Below are 16909 nucleotides of genomic sequence, written 5' to 3' on the forward strand. Positions count from 1 at the left end.
CAGAATGGTGGCGGCTGCGGGCTCCGGGGAGGGGAGGATGGGAGTCAGTGTTTAATGGGGACTGAGTTTCAGTTTGGGAAGATGAAAAGAGTTCTGGAGATGGATAGTGGTGATGGCTGCTCAACAGTGTGAATGTACTTAGTGCCACAGAACTGTACACTTAAAAATAGCTAAAATGGTAAATTTTAAGTTATGTATATTTTACCACAATTAAAAAATTATTTTCATTAAAAGGAATAAAGAAATGAGCAAGCAGTGAGCAGGCAGAGCAGGGGAAATGGAGTCCCCCAAAGTTGTGGAAGAGGAGAGAGAGTGTGTCCCCAAAAGGCAAGGACACTGATGTGAGGGCAGAGAATGCAAGAGGGGAAGGAAGTGTGGTGTTGATGGGGACAGGCAGGCAGGGCACAGCCCGAACACTGCCACCTTCTTTCTCACAGTTATCCATGTCCCAACTCCTCCGCCCCCGCCTGAGACCCCAACCTTCCCCACACAGGGTCCCACTGGACAAGACACTCCAGTCTCCCAAGACCTCTTGGTCACCGTAACTCAGGAAGCCTCAGAGTCTTACGGTCCTCCGGTCCCCTCCCCCAGCTGCCCTCTGGGAAGACCCGCAGTCTGCCCTCTGCTACAAACCTCCTGGGACCCCCATGGTCTACAAGATACCATGCAGAGGCTTTGCTCTGGCATTCAAGGCTCCTGGTGCCTGGCCCAGCTGACCTCGCCCATCTCTCCTCAAGGGTTGCTGGGCCCCACCGTGCACAAGACCCCATACTCACCTTGCAGGCACCCACGCCCTCCTCAAGGAGTGGCCTCACAGGAGCCTCTGCTCCCAGAAGTCCATGCCTGCCCGTTCCTTCCCTCACTCCTTGCCCTTGCCCTCCTTCCTCTAGGAACGCCCTCTCCCATCCTCCGAGGTCGACCTTGCCTCCTCTTCTGAGGGCCTCCTGTACGGCTCGCTGGGGCACCTTCCCCAAAGGCCCTGTGAGCATCCACAAACTCCAGGCCCTTCCTGGTGCCAGCGCACAGTAGGAGCTCGGGTGGAATCTGCTGAGAGACTGGTTCAAAGCAGCCTTCCTGTCTACCCTCTTAACTCAGGGGGAGCCAGTGAGGCCGGTAGAGAGTCAGGAGTCAGGAGCCCTGGGTTCCTGCCCTGTCTAGATTTGCTGTGTGACCTCAGGCAAGTGTCTCCCCTCTCTGGGCTTTGGTTACAACCTTCTAAGAAATGTGGCCTCAATCTGGGCAGTCAATCCCACAGGACAGCCCCTGTCAGAGAATAGAAAAGGTGAGGCAGAGGGAGTCATCAAGGGCCGTGACCTGAGGGCAGGGCACAGTTGGTGACAGGGCCAAGGCCATCATCCCCACAGCGGAGTTTTCTGGGTGCTCACACTCACTCACAGCACCCAGAGCAATGCTCAGCACTCAGCCCGCCCTGGCCTGCTGGAATGTCAGGGAGGGGCCAGAGCTTCGTCATCACCACCACCACCATCATCCTCTTCATCACCACCATCATCCCCACCATCATCAAGAAGTTCAAAGAATTTCCTTCTCTGGAGGGCACCTCTGGCCTAGGACAAGCCTGCTCTCTGCACACACAGGGGGCCGGATGGGAAGACCTTTCCAGACCCCTGGGGGGGTGGCAGGAGGGAAGCCCCTATGACTCTTTGTCCCTCACCTCCTCAGGGGGTCAAGGGAGGGGAGGGGCCCCACTTGACTGAGCACGTAGTGTACACCAGGCACTGGGCTTTATCTCCACAAACTCCATAAGGATTCTTTCCCCACCTTACAGACGGGAAACTGAGGCTCAGAGAGGTCAAGTTTGCACAACTGTGAGTGCACGACGGGGAACTTAACCCCGAGTCCACTCACCTTCAGTTTGCTCATCCCTCTGCCTCTAGGCAAACAGCAAAAAGAACAGAAAAGTCTGCGCTCTGAGAGCTATCACGCCCCACACGTCCCTTCGCCCAGCCCGGTGAGCCCGTTCTGCGAGGCAGCTGCAGTTAGTTAAGAGCCAGGCTCTGGAGACTTCCTGCCCAGGTTCAAAGCCAGCCCCGCCTCTTACCAGCTGCGTGACCTTGAGCAAGTCACCGACCTCTCAATACCAGAGTTCTCCAGCTGTTAAGCGAGGATGCTCATCGCATTGGCTCCCAGGTCTGCGCGAGGGTTAACTGAGTCCATGGGTGGAGAGCAGTCAGAACAGAGCCAGGCACACAGCGGGCGCTCAATAAGCGGTGGCTAGCAGAATTATCATTTTCCTGCCAGGCAAAGCCTGCATCTCCTGGCCCCACACCGTGCGCCTCCTGAGAGCAGTGGGTGGAGTGTCCTGCTGGGCCCCTCCCTGCATCGGAGGCCCAGCCCAGGGCTAGCCCCGGCAGGCCCTCAGGGCTGCTGACGACCGAATGGGTGAGCCCACATCCATTTCCTCCTCCCACGACTGCCCACTGCCTCCTCACCTCCCAGGACTTTGTGGAATCTTCCCTGACCTTCTGCTGCTACATCTCCCAGCTCAAGCCTTGTGCCCTGTGAGACTAGATCCTCCCCAACCCTCATCCATCCACCCCTCCAGCACAGGATGAGGCCCCCCACAATCTCTCTACCACCCTGCCCACCTCCTGCCTCAGCCCCGCCAGGAGCCTGGAGTCCTGACATCCCCTACCTATGAGCTGTGTGACGTTGGGCAAGGTCCTGTCCCTCTCTGAGCCCCAGGGATGTCAGCTGTAAAAGGAGGGAGAGAACCTACCCCTCAATGGATTATTCTGAGGATTAAAAGGAGAGGGAGGACAACTCTTTCTAAACTGTAAAGGGTGGTGCACTTTGGAGATCTGTATTAGTGGGTGCTAGATGCTGGCCGGAATGGGAGTGGAGGGCGGAGGGCTTAGGGGTGTAATTCCACCATGGGTCGGTTAGAAACCGCCTCCCTTCTCTCAAAAGAGCTAAGCTGAATGTCCCAGCTGAGTGGGAGGGAGGCTTGTGTCCTGTGGTCTTGAAATCAGAAGGCCTGCGGACAATTCAACTGAGTTCATTCCTACCCTGGCCGAGCCCCTGCTCTAGGCCAAGACCTGTGCCAGGCACTGGGACCCAGGTGAATCCACAGTCTCTGTTCCCAAAGAGCTGAGAGTTCTGGAAACCCTTCACTACCACCCAGTGTGAACCCGGAAGCCAGGCAAGGGAGGCATGATGACTGTGGAGTGGGGGAGGGGGGCCAGAGGGTTCCCAGAGGAAGTGACCCCAGGACTGGACTTAGGGGTAAGCAGCTGCTGCACAGACTGAACCTGGAGTGGTAGGAATCTCCATCTCCCCCAGAACTCTCTGGTAAGTTCTAGAAGAGCTTCAGAGAGGAGGCAAATTAAGTCTTGAATGAAACTGCCGTAATTCAATCAGAAAAATAATCCTGCTAATTTAGTTAAAGAACCACTTGATTGAATTTCTTTCCAAATCCAGGCCTATTCAAAAAGCCAGTGAATCCAAAAGCCTGCTAAATTTAAAGTAAACTCCCAAATAATCCAACAAACGGGCCAGTTGAGTCAAGTCTTTGATAAATCTGGCCAGAATCATTCCAGTCCTATGACTGTTCATTCAATCGGCTTATCCTTTTTTTTAAAAAAATAAAGTGTAATTCAGGCAAACAATAGTCCACTTTGGTCAAATAACCAGAAAGTTCAGGATGAAGAATGGCTGGCGCCAGTTAAATGAGAAATCCATCGTGCCTGCTGGCTAGCTGGGAGTGGCATTGTGTGGTGACAGGGCCAGTGGGAGGGCCATGAGCCGTGAATATGAAGTGGACCTTGACTGCGCCCTGCCCCCCCAAGGCTGGGGGGGGAGCACAAGTGTGCTCGCCGTCATTCTCCAGTTCTGAGCCTCAGTGTTCACGTCTGAAAAATGGGGAGGCAGCTGTGAGGACTAAATCAGGAAACCAAAGAGGGTGTCCCACCAGACAACGTCCTCCTTCCCCTGCCCCCCTTCAGCCTGGGCCTGGTGGGAGAGGAACCTGCAAACTCTGCAAACTCTGTAAACGAGTCTCCCTGTCTGTAAAACAGACCCTTAAACTTTAAATTTAATGTAATTTTTGGAATGGAAAATGTTTTCATGTGGATCAAAATTCAGAAGTTACCAAAGGGGGTACAGTGCAGATCTCCCTCCCATGCCTTCCCCCACCACTCACGTCCTCTCTGGATGAGACCAACCCCTCACCAGCCTCTGTACCGCCAGCCAGAGATACTCGGATGATATGAATAGAAAAAGAGGGATGCACGTTCTTTCTCTTCTGCCTTTTACATAAATAGCCACAAACTATATGCTCTTCTCTGAACCTGGCTTTTTTTCACCGAACAATAGTTCGTGTAGATCTTTCTCCATTTCTTCATAAAGAGCATCCTCATTCATTTCCACGGCTTCATTATGGCCCATTGGGTGAATGATTTATGATCTGTTTTATCAGCCCCTTATTGACAGATGTAAGTTGTTTTTTTTTTTTAAAGATTTTATTTATTTAATTTTTTCCCCCCAAAGCCCCAGTAGATAGTTGTATGTCATAGCTGCACATCCTTCTAGTTGCTGTATGTGGGACTCGGCCTCAGGATGGACGGAGAAGTGGTGCCTCGATGCGCACCCGGGATCCGAACCCGGGCCACCAGCATTGCAGCGCGCGCACTTAACCACCAAGCCACAGGGCCGGCCCAGATGTAAGTTTTGACACACACACACACACACAAACACACACACTGCTATGCATAACCCTTTTCATAGCCCATTTCCCTCCTGTGCAGTTATATCTGTAAGATAAATACCTGGATTTGGAATTCTGAGGGCAAAGGACATGTGCAGTTGTCATTTGGATGGATATTGTCATTGCCCTCTTTAGGGGCTGTGCTCACTTACTCTCCTGTGGATCAAGGTGCCTGTTTCCTGAGAAGCTTGCCATCAGTGTATTACCAAAATGTTGTATCTTTCCTCACCCAACGGATGAGAGTGGAATCTCAGTGTACTTTTAATTTGCGTTTTTCTTGTTTTTTTTTTTTTTTTAAATTTATTTATTTTTCCCCCAAAGCCCCAGTAGATAGTTGCATGCCATAGTTGCACATCCTTCCAGTTGCTGCACGTGGGACGCGGCCTCAGCACGGCCGGAGAAGCGGCGCGTTGGCGCGAGCCCGGGATCCAAACCCGGGCCGCCAGCATCGGAGCGCACGCACCCAACCGCCAAGCCACGGGGCCGGCCCCGTTTTTCTTGTTTTGAATGAGGCTGCCGTCTTTACCTGAGTTTCAGAGACCTTTGTGTTTCCTTTTCTGTTTATATTCTTAGTCATTTTTATATTATATTGTTGGCATTTTTCTTATTGGTTTCTAGGTGCTTTTTGTATATTAAAGAAAGCATGATTTGCACATATTTTTCTTCTGGACCCTTCCAGAAATATTCTATGCACATAGAAGCAAATACATACGTATTACAATGGGCGCTTTGAACTAGAGTTTGCTGGAAGATCTTTTCACTCAATGGTCCAGGTATCTGAGGGGGACCCCTCCAGGCAGCATCTTGGAGCTAGAGGTGAGGACCAGAGCTGGTGGCCTCTCTCCTTTCTGGGGTAGGAGCTAATGACCCCCAGGTCTATCTCCATCAGTTTTTCTTAGGCCTAGAGGGCAGAGACCACACCTGGGTACAGCATCCAGGCCTCATAGCCCATTGAACACTCATCCTCAGACTCCTAGTCCAGAGCTCTTTGCACTCCTCACTCTGTAACAATGTCTGCATACTCTAAGTATGCGATGGGCCAAGCCACACCCTCTCTTCCTCCTTCCCAAGGGCAGATATTTGGGGGAGTACGTCCACGTGAGGAATGGAGTCTTTGGCACCAGCCCAAATCACACCAGAGGCCTTATTCATATGATGGGCTCGTTCCTCTGCCTTTATTGCCCGTGGCAAACTCTTACACATACTTGAAGGCCCAGCTCCAGGGATGCTTCCTCTAGGAAGACTTCCATGACTCCCATCTCCCTCTCTCTTATGGTTCTGATGGCCTTGTCTATGTCTATATTTACCAGAGCAAGAACTGTGTTTTCCAGGCTGGCCCCGTGGCTTAGCGGTTAAGTGCGCACGCTCTGCTACTGGCGGCCCGGGTTCGGATCCCGGGCGCACGCCGACGCACCGCTTCTCAAGCCATGCTGAGGCCGCGTCCCACATACAGCAACTAGAAGGATGTGCAACTATGACATACAACTATCTATGGGGGCTTTGGGGGAAAAAAAAAAAAGGAGGAGGATTGGCAACAGATGTTAGCTCAGGGCCAGTCTTCCTCAGCAAAAAGAGGAGGATTAGCATGGATGTTAGCTCAGGGCTGATCTTCCTCACCAAAAAAGAAAAAAAGAACTGTGTTTTCCCATCTCTCTGTCCTCCAGAATCTCCTGACGTGAATTACCAAATGACTCATCACAGGCAGGCTCCTTTACCATTTGGGGCCTTAGTTTCCTCATTTGAAAAGGAAGATCGTAATATGAAGCCAACCACAAAGTGTTGTTGAGAGGGTTAAGTGAGTCTGTTCATGTAAAGTGCTTTGCAGTGCAGGGACACAGCAAGGGCCCAATATGTGGTAGCCATTGGTTATTACTCACCCAGTGACCTTGGGCAAGTCACTTCTCTGCTCCTGTCCTCAGTTTCCTTATCTATAAACTGAAGGTGAAATAGAAGACCTAGTCCTTGATCATCAATGGATGCTAAAACCACTGAGTAAAATGTTGATGGGGAACGTTATAACAGAAGACAAGGCTAACAACACCTACAGCCACTGATCAACCTCAGCATCACTAAATGGTGGGACAGCCCGACACCCTGTGGCTCCTGCTCTGATGCACTAGGAAGGACACAACATCATCTATGAAATATTCTTTTTTTGTGTGTGTGTGAGGAAGATCAGCCCAGAGCTAACATCTGTGCTAATGCTCCTCTTTTTGCTGAGGAAGACCGGTTCTGAGCTAACATCTATTGCCAATCCTCCTCCTTTTTGTCCCCCCAAAGCCCCAGTAGATAGTTGTATGTCATAGTTGCACATCCTTCTAGTTGCTGTATGTGGGATGCGGCCTCAGCATGGCCGGAGAAGCGGTGCGTCGGTGTGTGCCGGGGATCCGAACCCAGGCCACCAGTAGCGGAGCACACGCACTTAACCGCTAAGCCATGGGGCCGGCCCATATGAAATATTCTTGATAAAATAATTGAATCCAAATCGAATAAAGCCTCCAGCTTCCAGAGTCTACATATAATTACCAGTTGGTAGGAAATATGGGGGATAGTGGGGCATGTTCAAAGACACCACAGGGATGCAGTCAACCAAATCCAGACTGGGAAACCCAGTCTGGAGTATTATTCAGCCATAAAAAGGAATGAAGTACTGATACATGCTACCACATGGTTGAACCTTGAAAGCATTATGCTATGAGAAGCCAGACACAAAAGGTCACATATTCTAAGATTCCATTTATATGAAATATCCAGAATAGGCAAAAGAGAAAAGTAGATTAGTGGTTACCAAGGGCTGGGGGCAAGGAGGGCAGAAATGGGGAGTGACTACTAGTGGGTATGGAGTTTCTTTGTTGGGTGATAAAAATGTTAGAGAATTAGTGGTAATGGTTGCAAAACCTTGTGAATCTATTAAAAGCCATCAAATTGTATACTTCAAAATGCTGAATTTTATGGTATGTGATTATATCTCAATGAAAGACAGAGAGAGAGAGGTTTAAAAGATATATCAACCAGATGTAATATGTGGGCCTTGTGTGGATCCTGATTCAAACAAACCAACTATAAAAAGATAAATAATTCAAACAAACCAACTATAAAAAGACAAATTTGGAGACAAATTAGGGAAATTTGAACATGGACTATATATTAAAAGATCTAATGAAAGAAATTGTATTGCTTTTGCTAGGTGTAATAATGATAGTGTGTGTGTATGTTTGGTTTTTTTAACCAAGTCTTTATCTATTAGAGGTAATTACTGAAGTATTTATAGATGAAACGATATGATCTTTAGAATTTCCTTTTAAAAAACGTATGTGGGGGGATGGATGAAACAAGAATGGAAAACGTTGATATTTGTTGAAAATTAGGGATTGGTATATGGGTTCATTATACTATATTCCCTCTACTTTTTAGTATAATTTAAAATTTTTGTGATAAAAGGTAAAGCAATAAAGAAATTGACTTTTTCTTTCTTCATATTTTATTGACTTCTCCAATTTTCTATGATAAATATATATTGCTTTTATAATCAGAAAAATATATTAAGGTTATAAAATTAACCAAGGAGGTTGAACTAGCTGACCTCTCAACCTTGGTCTCTGGGAAGCTCTGTCCTCCTGGGTCCCACCAGTCACCGCCATCCTCAAAGCCTTGTGGGCGGAGGGAGGGGCTCACCTTGGGGAGGAGGGCATGCTGAGACTCTGTGGTTCCCTCCCACACTGCCCCCACTACTCTGTGGTTCCCTCTTGAAGCCGCAGCCCAAGGATGGGCAAATCCTCCCCCTGGCTGCCTTTAGGCCAAATGAAGCTGGTGGCCCTTTTAGCCTTGTGGCTAATTGGGAGGCTGCTTAAGAGCCCCCCTTGGCCTTGAAACAGAGAGCTCTGCCTCTGAGCCTTTCTACCCACGTGACCTCAGGCATCAACCTCTCAGAGCTTGGTTTCCTCATCTGTAACAGGAGGGAAATAATATTTCTCACCTCAGCGCTATTGCAAGGATTACATGAAATGGGCTTATCCTAGATTATAGTAAGTGCTCAGTTAATGGGAACGTTTTTAAGAAGTAAAGAGACTTTATAAAAGTGATATAAGCCCATTAGATGAAAATGCAAGAAAACTGAAGGATAAAAAACAAGCCTCATAGTGCCCACTCAGAAATAACCACAGTGAATATTTTCTTTCCAGGCTCTTTCCTATGCATAAAATTGTATTTTGCTCTTAAATACAACTGCAATGCTACTGTCACCATACATTTGTGTTCTGCTTTTATTCTCTTAATATTTTAATGTATTTCCTCATATTATTATAAGCTGTTTGTAAACATAACTTTTAATAGTTGCATAATATTCCATTGTGTGTTCATGCTGTTCACCTACCCCACCCCGGTGTTGGACACAGACTAGTTTCAGTTTTCACCATTATAAGGAACTCCACGATGAACACTGGATGACTTCCTAAGGAGAGATTTCCAGAAATGGAATTGCTGGGAGCACATTTTTAAAGTTCTTGGATAGGTGGAACCTATTTTTGCCACCACCAGCAGGCTGGCATTTTCAACACAGAACTTTGCCAAATATAAACAAGCTCAGATAATACAAAGACGGAAACAGTTTCCTGACTATAGGTGTCAGACGCCAGGACAACTTTCCCCAACCCCCAAGGGCTGGAATCACACTTCTCGGCCACTCACCTCCTCCCCCTGGTTTCCTTAGCAGGAGGGGTCGGAGGCAGCGTCCGGAGAAGTACAGAGAGTGGGGAAGGAAGAGAAGAAAACACTGGGGGAATCAGAGGTCATTCCTTACTCCAGTGATTGGAACCTGGAACCCGCGGACCCAATAGTTCTATGTAAACCGGGGGTGGAGATGAGGAGCGTAGGGGTTGGTGGCGGGGTCCCAGCTCTTTCTCGGATTCTCAAAGGGATCCTGGTTCTGGAAGAGTTATAATCGCCCCTTTTAGTCCGCCCACCCCGGAGGGCCACCCTTGGATGCTCCCTTAGGCAGGCACGGCTGATGGCTAGGGGCCTGGCTCACGTGGGGCGTGCGCATCGGGGGAAGTGTGGCCCGCGCCTCACCCCAACAAGCATGAGAACCACGAACCCCCGGGGGCTGTGAAGCCGGGGCGTGGCCTGGAAGCAGGGGGCGGGGCTGGATGGGTGCCGTCACGGCCCCGCCCCCGGCCGGCTCCCTCCTCCCCGCGCCCGGCGCCCTAGCCGAGTCCTCACCTGGAGGGACAGGTGTGCGCATCTCGCATCTCCGAGACCGAGACCGACTCGCGGCTGTCAGGTGAGCGTCAGCAGGAACTCCGGCTGGGGGCTGGGAGGAGGGTCCGGGGTGGGGGGTCCTCACTTGACGGAGAGGAGAGCCTGGTCAAAGAGAAGGAGCTGGGCGTGGGTCTGTGGAGGTCCTGGTTGCTCCCCAAACTCCTACCATGTCTCTTGGTTATAGTCACGTTGTTCTGAAAACATAGGCTTTGGAGGGATTTGAAGGAGAGGAAGCTGAAGAGGAAACAGCAGGTTTCCAAATATTTCAACCGCAAATTTATTATTTTTTTATATGATATCTTTTCTTCCTTGTAAAATAGACATTGACAATAGACAATAGACAAATAGACTATTTGGCAAAAGGAGAAAAGTGGGAAAGAAATCACCGATGGTACTAATACACAAACAAAACCACTGTGGATATTTTGGTGTATTTCCTTTCAGTCTTTTTTCTATGCACAATCATTTTAGTATAATTTTATCATACTGTATTTACAATGTTTGTCTTGCTTTTCGAAACCCTCTTAACATTGTGTCATAAGCATTTTTCTCGTGTTGTTATTAGTCATTCGTGTGTATGTAATCATTATTTTTAATGGCTGCATAATGTTACATTTACATATTATTTGAGAGATGGGCCATAGTCAGGTACCATTCGGAACACTCGGGAAGGGTTTGAGGGGGAGATGAGATGTAATGGAAAAAACATGGGCTCTGGGTCAGGCCAAGGTCCCCGCCTCCAACAATGGGATCTTGGGAAAGAGCTTTGCTCTCTCTAAGCATCAGTTCCGCATCTGGGAAATGGATACATAAAGCGACTTCTCCAGGGTGTTGTGAGGATTAGGTGAGCTAATTTATGTAGCAAGTCCCCCCCCTACACACACACGGTTCTGGCAGAAAAATGGTCCACATGTTTGTGAGTTTGAAGGAGGAATCTGGACCAGCTGAAGCCGCTGAGGGACCAGAGCAGAAAAGGAGCTGGGGAGAGGGGGATGGGCTCTGGGGAAAACCCCCAGAATGGAGATGTCTTTGGGTCTGGGGCAAGTGGGCATGAACCAGCAGGATCCGCCCACATCCACTCTGTGTGCGTCAGGCACAAACAGGGTCCCTGAGGCAGGGTCATGACCGCCAGGCCCCCAGATGGGTTCAGCTCCTTGGGATGAGCTTCTGGTAGGGGTTCAGAGTGAGGGGATTGGAAGGAAAGTAGGAAGGGGGGCAGAGGTGGAGTTGAGTAATCAACTCCTTGTACAGATGAGGAAACTGAGGCTCAAAGGACAGGTAATTTGTTCAGGATCCACACAGGGAGCAGTAACAGAGCCGGTGCGGAACCCGGAGCTCCTAACTCCCCCAGAGACTACTCGATGTGGGGAGAAGAAGAAGGTCAGGGTTGAGTCACCGGCTGTGCTTGTAGCAGGATAAGGTGTGCTTAGAGAAAACAGAGCCTCCATTTCCTCCTCTGCACAATGGGGATAACTCCCCACCTGCCTACTCAGTATCCACTGCCAGGCCTGTCCATCGACAGGGACAGGCCTGTCCATCCTTCCACTTTTAGGGGCCTGTTCAATTCCTGGTCATACTCTCTGAACCTGACCCCCTCATCTTCTTGACCCCCTGGCCATCTTCAGAGGGGGCCCTGGGTAACTGTCAGCTCAACCAGATGGGCACCTGTGGCCACACCTCAGGATGGGAGATCCACACTCCCCTGAGCCATCTGTTTGTAGACCTGGGAGGTCTTGTTCTGTTTTTCTAATTTGGCTTTTCTGTAATGTGCCCCTACAGCCTGCTCCCGCTGGACGAGAAAGGGCTCTGTGCCCAGGCAGCAGCTCCTAAGTATTAAGAAAATCTCATAGTGAAGGTCCACAACCCTCTGAGGCCATCTATTCCTTCCTGGCCTGTCACTCCAGGATGGAAATAAGGATGTCAAGCTCCCACAGCAATTGGATACCTGTGGTCTCTGATGTTCTGAAACAGAATTGGGGAAGTCCCCTTCCAATTCACAGAAAATTGGAGATGGTCCATTGCACAGTCACAATTTTGAGTCATTTAGAGTGACAATCAGCCCCAGGACCCAGAATCAAGTCCCTGCCTTGGGCCTGGGAAATGACACTTTCTAAAACGTCCACTCCTCTGCCACTTGTCTGTTCAAGAACCTGATAGCTAATACTTATTGAGAGCTTCATTTGCCAGCCTTTTGTTCTAAGAGCTTCAGAGCAATACTGGAAAATAGGTCCATTACTATCCCCGTTTTACAGATGGTGAAACTGAGGCACAGACAGCATAAGTAACTTGCCCCAGTGGAGCAAGGATTCAATCCCAGGTGGTCTAACTCCATCCCGTCACCCCCCCAGGGCTGCCTCTTTGGCCTAAGATGGTGTCTGATTTGGCACATGTCTCTTTTCCCAAATACATCTCTGCGTTGTCGTCTTCTGCACGGCCATCAGGGCTTTCTGGGAGAATGCCCACACTCTGTTGACGTTCTGATCTCTGTCTTAACCCTGGTCACACTGATTTGTAATGACCTATCCTGGGTTCTGGGTCTCCTAGAGAAGACCCCCCAACCAGGGCAGGGCCCACCACAAGGCCCAGGCCAGGCCCGGCTCTGCTCCCTGTGAGTGAATTAGTGAAACTGTATCTCGCATGCAGTGTCAGGCTCTGGGCTACGGGCTTATGTACATCGTCTCCTTTAATCCACCTGAGGTGGGGGCTATTGCCACTCCCATTTCTGAGATGAGGAAACTGAGGCTTTGGAAGGTTCTATAAACTCGCCCAGCCACACAGCCCGGAAGTAGCCAATTAAGGATTTGAACCCAGCTTGTTGAAGCAGAGTCTCTACCCCCACTGCCTCTCAAGTGAGAACTCATTGCCGGGGCCTCAAACACTAATGCAAACTCTGCTTGCATACCTGTCTGTAAAAATACTTTTGAGCATGCATTTTGTATTCAAATGTATATATATTTGTTATAACTTAGGTGTATATGTTCTGCTGTGCTAATGGGCGCATTATAAAAAATAGATTAAAATAGAATATCTGGAAGGCTAAGATTAAAAACTAAAAAAGAATACAAATTCCACTTTTTCCTTCCCACATCCCAGTGGACCACTTAGTGAACTTCCTGAGGGGTTGGTGTCTACTTTGGAGACAGCTACGATAGTGGCCACCAGAATCCCCTGGACACTTCCAGAGTGGGCTAGCGAACTCATATTGTCCTGAAGGGAAAGGGTGTCATTCAGTGGGGCCTCAGACACGTGGGCGGGTCCCAGTTGGCATGCACGGGGGAGACAAAGGCACATAGGGGCGCACTCCCCAAGGAGGGTGAGGCTCTGGAGTGGGTCTGGAGGGTAGATTGGAGTCCTTCATAACCTCCGTGAACATTAGGTCAGATTCTCTTAAACTCGCAGCCCTGGGTTTCTACCTGTAAAACGGGTGGGGTGATCTCCAGTTCAGAGGATTATTGCAGAATTAAGCAAGATCCAATGATGAGTGCCTAGGGCGGGGTCGGGCACATTGTCTGTCCAGTAAATGCTGGTTTGCTAGTTCTCTCCCTCTTCTTCCCTTCCTGTGCAAAACTTGAAGCTGTTCTGAGCAAAACTGGTGGGTAAGTCCATATTCAGCTGCTTGGGATTAGAGACCCTGAGTGCCTCCAGCCCTCTCCCCCCAGGGAGGGGGATCCTGTGGCTATTTGACTGGTCTCCCCACAGTGGGCACCCACCCCAGAATGTCTGAGGTTCCTGCCATAGCGTGTTTGCTCGGGCTGTTCCTCCTCAGCCTTCCGTCCGCCTCCACCCTCCAAATCTACCCACCTTCAAGCCCCGCCTCCTCCCACCCTCCTCCCTGGGGGAAACTCTGGAATTTCTCTGTAGAAGGGGCTTAGGGGGAGTCGGGTTAGAAGGGGGCTCGGGGACTTGTCTGGATGCTCTATTTGTGTAGTGCTTCACATGAAGTTAAGAGAACCCTAGTCGTGTATCAATGCCCCAGGTGGCAGCTGAGCGGGCGGCTCACCACCTCTTGGTGCCTCCATTGACCCCAGGCCACGTGGATCTGTCCTGTGGCACCCACTGTCTAGCATGTTCTCTCCGGTGTCGTTAGTCCACATTTTTCCTTGTGTACACCCAGCCTCCCCAGGCGGATTGTCAGCTCCTGACGGGCAGGGTCCGGTGTGGCTCTCAGTGCCCAGGAGGAGCTGGCATCAGGTGATGTTTGTGGACAGACATGTGGCGTGGCGAGGAAATGATGAATTGCACCAGCTATGCTGAGTGGAGAAGTGTTGCTGTGGGAATTGGGATTATCAGCCGTGGCAATCATCATCATTCCCATGGCCTGGCTAATGAGTGGTTGTGTGTCCTGGGAATGGGATTCCTTGGATTCCCAGAGGATGGAAGGAGCAAGTACTGGAGAGAGCTGGCAGCCATGCAGACAGGGAGGTTGTGCCCAGCAGAGGGGTCAGGTGAGCCCAGAGGGGCAGCGAGGTGACAGGCCAAGGTGAAGAAGCTGATGTGGCCCTTTGGTGATGCCAGTGCTCCCTGTGCCTGTGGGACATGGGACAGGCGCTCCTAGCTCCTCTGAGAGTGGATTTCCCCTAAGAAGCCCAGCAGCATTAGAAATGCTGACAGAGGGTTTGCCCCAGTGGAGGGGGAAGGGCCGAGAGCCCACTGGAGACGGGGGGTAGGGTGGGGAGAAGCCACAGGGTAAGGCCTGTCCCTGAGGGAAGGCTGTCTGGCACTGTCTGGCCCAGCGATGGAAAGTGCCAGGCCCTGCCTCCACTCCCGCCACCACACACCTGTGGCAGAATTTGCTCACTGCACAAGTATTTATGGGGCACACATTTCCAATTGAGCACCCACAGGAACACCTATAGGAGGGTTTCTTTCTCTTGGAGCTTATGTTCAAGGGCATTCAAAATAAGTTAATGTTTTCAGCCTGTAGTAAGTGCCATAAAGAAAATAGGGGAGAGTGATCCAGTAGAGAGGGACAGAGGGGAAGGAGGCCTGCTTAAGATGGTGTGGTCAAGGAAGGCCTCTGTGAGGAGGTGACTTTTGAGTTGTGACTTGAACCTTGAGTAGGAGGCAGCCATTGAAGATCTGGGGGAGATAATTCTGGGCAGAAGGAACGGCAAGTGCAAAGGCCTGGCGGTGTGATGAAATGAATGAGGACCAGGGGACCGAGGTTTGACGTGGGGCCTGAGAGGCAGGGAAAGGCCAGATCATAGCAGGCCGGGGAAAGAATGTAAGTTTCACAAGGATAGAGGGAGCCATTTGTGTGTTTTTGGTAGTTGAGGAATATGATCTCACCAGTTAAGAGATCACCGTGGTGTCTGAGTGAAAAACGCAGGCGCGCAGTGGGAGGTGGCTTGGTTCAGAATATAGCCGGGAGGAAGAACTGATGGGAAGTGCTCATGTTTTGAATGGGGGTGGGGGGTGGGGAAAGAACCCTGTCACACTGAACCCAGATGTGTGTGACCTCAGGATCTTTCTCAACAGAGTGCCCTGGATGTGGAGCATATAGGCCATTCCCCACCCAGGCGAGCCCTTAGTTTACAGATGGGGAGACTGAAGAAAAAGCCTTCAAGGTCTCCTTGTCCAGCCCCCCAGAGAGGGGCTTTGAATTCCCCAAGGTCCTGCTGAAATTCGAGCTGGGACTCAGACCCCGGCCTCCGGACCCCTGGTCCAGGCCTCTTGCTGCCCCACCCTGCTCCTCTCCGCTGAAGATGGAGGAGGAGGGAGGAACCACAGCCAGGGAATTACCTGACCAGGCATGGCGGTGTCGTCAAGCCACCAGAAGTGCCTGAAAGCAGCGGAGTCTGCAGAGGCTGGGGCCAAGGGCTGACTGGACGCAGAGCACTGCCCTGGGAGCAGTCAGGGGTGGGTGGAACATCACGGAAGGGTCTGGGGGCCAGGAGCCGAGGCCTTGCCGGGGGAGGACGATGCACCAGGGCAGCATTTTGGGGCTGGCACCCCTGAGGGGGACCTCTTGGAGCAGAGCCCGTGTGGGCCGCTGACCCTCGGGGGTCTTGGGAGAGACCCGAGTAGCAGCTGAGAAGAAGACCCCAGAGGAATTTCCTGCAGGGGCATCGTAGGGCCAAGACCACAGGTGAAGACAGAGGGTGGGCAAGGCCAGCAGCTCACCTGGGCCCACCTAGGTTTGCCTACCTCCCACCCAGCCCCACCTCGAAGGGGCTGGTGGTGGCCCCTGCAGGGGAAGGTAAAGTGAGGAGAGAACTGGAGATGCAGCCTGTGGGGCTAGAAGTCCAAGTCCGACGGCCTGGATTTCCTCCCTGTCTGCTCCTCGGAACAGTAATAGTATCAATGTCTTCCTCTTACTCAGGGCTTCTTCTGGGCCAAGTTGTTTTTGTGCATGATCATCTGGATTATCTTCATTTTACAAATGAGGCTCAGAGAATTTAAGGAACTTTCCTAGGGTCACACAGTTACAAAGCAGCAGAGTCAGCATTGGAGGGCAGCTTCCTAACCACAGTGGGCTACTGTCTGGGGCTCCCTCTGTGACCTTGAGTAAGGCTTCCCTGGGTCTCAGTCTCTGCCTGTAAAATGATGGAGTTGGAATAAATGAGCCCCATGGGCCCTTGTGGCTCTCAGCTGGGGCCCAGAATTGCTTCTCTGGTAGAGGGGCTCAGAAGTCTGAGGGAGGGGATGGGGACTTGTCTAGGAACTGCCTTCTCCACTAGCCTGGGCAAAGGTGTTAAGGGCGTGGGCTCTGCCAGGCCACTACCTCCACTGAGGGTGGATCTGAAGGCTGATGGAGTCAATGCAGGTAATATGTCTCATGGAGGGCCTGGCACATAGTAGGTGCTCAATAAATGTAGCTCTTAACGTTTTGTCAGAGAGAGTGGAGGCTGTCCCTTCATGGTCCATCCATTCACTCATTCAGCAAATATTTGTTGAATATCTCCTATGTGCTGGACACTATTCTTGTGT

The sequence above is a fragment of the Ceratotherium simum genome, chromosome 25 (genome assembly GCF_057802395.1).
Source record: "Ceratotherium simum simum isolate JZ-2026a chromosome 25, ASM5780239v1, whole genome shotgun sequence".
NCBI classification, from domain to species: Eukaryota; Metazoa; Chordata; class Mammalia; order Perissodactyla; family Rhinocerotidae; genus Ceratotherium; species Ceratotherium simum.